The 4,571-nt window shown below is 32.7% G+C and overlaps 1 long non-coding RNA gene across 1 annotated transcript in view; it reads right to left on the bottom strand.

Moving 5' to 3' along the window:
• Positions 1-4,236, bottom strand: part of LOC122211195 — an 89,907-nt gene extending 85,671 nt beyond the window's left edge. The window contains exon 1 of the long non-coding RNA XR_006198551.1: positions 4,123-4,236. This is a non-coding gene — a long non-coding RNA (uncharacterized LOC122211195). The remainder of the gene's footprint in view (positions 1-4,122) is intronic.
• Positions 4,237-4,571: the final 335 nt, after the last annotated feature.

Below are 4,571 nucleotides of genomic sequence, written 5' to 3'. Positions count from 1 at the left end.
ATGTATGCTTACAACAATGAGATATAATTTGAAGCTACCATATAAAATTTTATTAGACAAAAAATTGTTCAAAGAACATATATAACAAATAAAGAAACAAACAAAACCCAAACCATTTGCAATAATAAAATGAGTTTCGCTACATAGTTAAAAAAATCCAAGGACGTTTGAGCGTTAGCTGTCATTATGGTCCAGTTCACTGTTTATTTCCTTGGTATGCATCTCCTGACCTGTATATAAAATTCATAGTTTCAAAAGTGACATGTGCAAGCCTTGGACAACTGGGGAAAAGGCATATTTCCTGACCTTGTAACCATAGCAACCACTTGCTGATTGGTAGCAGGCAGGCTTTCCATCCTTTACCACTGAAGGCAAGTATGTGAGGTTGTTGGCTTTGTTTGTGACTCTGGCTTTATTTACATGCAAACAGGAATACCAGACTTGAAATCACTATATTCTGCTAGGCATACTATCATAGAATTAGGGGGGGAGGGAAGCCTTAATTTCATAGCTTTATAATAATGTTACAATTGAAATGAAAGCAGAACACATTTTCTATCAGAGCTGTATGTAGAAGCTTAACTTAAGATCTTGTTCTATTTAGCTTCGCACCCCACCATCAATCTTCTACCCAAGAGCAGAAAACATATGTATGTATAGCCAGATGTAACTTTTAAAAAGATTCCACAAAATCAGTATAATACTTTATTTGATGATAAGATTTACATGTCAGGAAAAGGAATAAACTCCTTTAAATTATGCTAATGACAGAGTCTATTTTCATAAACTACATTAAATGGTAATTAGGCAAGCAAGCATTTATGTATTGTTTGCATCCCTGAGAGGCTAAGCCATTTAGAATTCCCTTCTGGAATGACCTAATGCAAACTTCTTTGGATGGCTTTACTTCATATGCAAGATATTTGCCTTTGGAGAGTAGAGACCTTCCTTTTCATTTTCTTTGCCCCAACCTATTCCACTTTCTTCTCATAACCAGCTTCTCAACCTCCAGTGATATAAATGAAAAATGGAACTTTGTAAAATTCACTTTGGTGAATAATCTGTTCATGGATTCAGGGGGATGAACCAGGCACACACCAAATCCATTCTAACCCTCCAATTGGATCTCCTCTCCCATGTCAAAGTTATGTGTCATGATAGAGAAGCCATATGAAAATTCGTCTTAGCAAATCCTTGCTTTAGTGCAGAATAATGAAAGGATACAAACTGAGACTTGAACATTATATTAAAATATAATTATATGTCATCTTCTAAAATATCAGATGCTCTAATTTTTATAAAGTATCATATACAGTTTGTATTTGTTAATAAATTTTGTCAGAAACCATTCAATGAAATAAATATCATGATTTATAAAACTAACATTTCCCTGAAATTCCCTATTAATTAACACAGACACACTCACTATTTGACTAAAATGTTCTACGTTTGTCTGTGACGTGAGCATACTTTCATAAATGCATACAAGTTTATATTGTATTATGCAGTAAAATAAACATTCAACAAAATATTTCTAATAAAATGTCTAAAAATTTCAAACAGAATAGATCTCTAATAAAAGACACTTATAAATGGTTTTTACTTATAGAGTTGCTTGAAGTATGAAAATTTATTTTACCATATTAAGATAAACATAAAATAAGCAAAAATTCAAAAGAAAATTATTTTTAAAACCATTATGCTGGTGGTTTTATCCTATTAGTAAATAAGCACTGAATTTGAGCCTAAAAAATGTGCTGCACCTTACACAATACATATTAAAATAAGATTTAAGAATTCACTATACATGTTCACAGTCTCCCTGGGACCTACTTAACAATTCTTCTATATAAAGCTGTCACCCTTACTTGTTTGTTTGTTTTTTTTCCTTATGGAGAGGTCATTTTCTGATTTACTTGTATTTTTAAAATATTCTTCAAAGTGACAGAATGATTTTTTTGTTTAATAAGAGATAGTTTAAATTAATACTAATAATTTTGTAAGAAAACCCTATAATTTTTTTCACAATCTTTAACAGATGTACATTCTTTTAAAATGTTACTACTTTAGCTTCATGTTATCATATTTCTATATGGTATAAAAGAAAACAAAATGGTTGCCTTAATATAACATTAAAACCATGGAGCTTTGTACTAGCGCTTAGCTAAGATTGGGAAAGGATTTTTTCATTTTTGTACATAATGGTAGTATTCAGACATAATTTGATTTTAGTATATTCCTGTAAAGTTCTTTCCCTGCCCTGATGTACTATATAAAACATTTCTTAACTCATTAATGTCAAGTATAAATTAGTTTTATATTGGAATTTTAACAGTCTAGCCTCCACGGGCAACATAAAAACTAGACCATTGTCAGAAATGGTGTTAGGCTGCATGCAAATTCAAACCAGGTATCATTTATCATCAAAGAAAATACAAGATGGATTAAACTTTCGGGTGTCCATACCACAATCCCCAGTACCACAAATTATTTTGTTCATCTTAACTTTTAAAATATCAACAGTTTTTGCAGAACACATGCAGAGCAATTTCAACAATTATATTTTAATGTGCTCCCTGGATTTACCAAATCAGAGTATGACTAATAGTCAGTGCTCAAATATCTAAGATACATGTTTTCATATATATGCTCTGAATATCTGAACAGGCACGTTGTATTGTATTAATATCATAATTCAGAGGGAAATTTATTAACCCTCCAGTATTCCCATCATTGCTAAAAGTTGCAAATTCTAGGTGGCAGAACCTAGACAGTAATATCAAATTTTAATAACAATTTCTCTTCTTCAGTCAGGGCTATACTGGAGAAAAGCATAAATTGCTGTGACTGACCATTGGTTGTTAGAGAAGCAATCTGACTTCTCCACACCCTTATTTCAGTGTATCTGCTCTGTCCCTCAGCTGTATTAATGATAGCATGAAAGGTCACATGATAAACGAGTGACAAAAATATCAAAACATATTAGCCTGTAGCTTTGTTATCAGTGTATGACAGAGATGACAGAAAATTGTATTTTTCCCCTGAATAATTTTGCGTTACATTTTGCTGGCTAGGCAGAGTGAATTAGGGAGAAATTCCTGCCTCTGACTGTTTGTCTCCTTTTCTGACATACTTGAAGTAATAATATACATTAATAATAGGGACTGTTCTCAGAGAAAGGGATAAGAATTCAAGATCCGACAGTCTCCATTCTATCACCTGCTATCTTTGTTTTTATTCTAGCAAAAACAAATTTTCTTTAAACATATGCATAGAATTGAGCATTATTAATGTGGGTAATAATAGACTATGGTAGAATACAGACCCAGCAAGTAGATCATAGAACAATTTTTTAAAAAAATCTAAAAAGCAACCTGAAGGCTTCATGACATTATATTTCAAACTGTACTATTTTATATTTAGAGAGAAGCATGTCCACTAATTAAATAAAGACAATCCCAATATCTATCTCGTTGGGATGTGGACCCAGTAATTACAAATTACAAGCGGAATTTATACCTGCTGGTTTACAGACTGTCAGAGATTGTAAACCCTGGGGAGATGAGGTTTGCAATCTTTGAGAAGAGATTATAGAAATTGGCGAGGGCTTAATGTCCTGCAGAGCTAGGGTGTAGTCTCCAGGGGTAGGTTAAGTCCTGTCTTGTCTGAGCTACCCTTTCCTGGGTAAATGACAACATTGCCAATTCAGTTCTATGTGTCTCTTAAAAGGTATCTGTCTGTACTGAGTTAATTATTTATTACTGGAATATTAGTATAATTATACTTTTCCTGGAAGACTATTCAATGCATGCAGTTCTGGAATATATATATATAGACATATTTGACTTTAGATTAAAAAATACTTCAAACTTACAGAGATGAAGTATTTTGATATTGTAATTTAAAAATAAATTGAAAAGAAAGGTATTCTTATGTTAGGAAATATGAACCAGGCTTTGGGCATAATATGGGTGATACAAGAGTAGAGAAAAGCAGCTACCTGATCTCAAGGAGCTTAAACTCTAATGAAGCAGACAAACTAAAGTGCTGTTATAATGTAGTGATGAATTTTAAGTCTCGAGAGAGAGGAAACATCAGGACTACAGTAGGAAGCTTACCTACCTACTGCTGTCTTGTAGCTTCCGAGGAAGCAGATCTAAGCACATAGCAGCTGATATTCTTGGTGTAAAGCTCAAGTTCAGAGATCCCCTCATATTTCAGAGAAAAGGAATTTTCTTGTAAATATATCCATTTTTAGTGTGGCAGGTTCATATTAATTTCCATTGAAAATGGATTATCCTAGCTGGAAAATTTCTTTGAAATAATTTTGAATTTTTGAACAAAAAAAAACAAAAATAAAGAATGGGCGAAGCTAAAATGAAATCCCCAAAATGACTCAAGTTTTTGGATTCATGTATTCATCTAGCACTTCCAGTTCTCTAAATAGGGACATGTGTCAAATTTGGAGAAACATGTGACTAAAGTCCTCAACCTGGAGGAAACAGAATCTAAGAGGGCTGATGGTTATGCAGACAGATACAATTTTATAAGCCCCCTGCCACAATTTGTTT

This window comes from Panthera leo, chromosome F2, assembly GCF_018350215.1.
Source record: "Panthera leo isolate Ple1 chromosome F2, P.leo_Ple1_pat1.1, whole genome shotgun sequence".
NCBI classification, from domain to species: domain Eukaryota; kingdom Metazoa; phylum Chordata; class Mammalia; order Carnivora; family Felidae; genus Panthera; species Panthera leo.
Note: the sequence above shows the minus strand (reverse complement) of the source record. Positions and strands in the feature narration are given on the sequence as shown.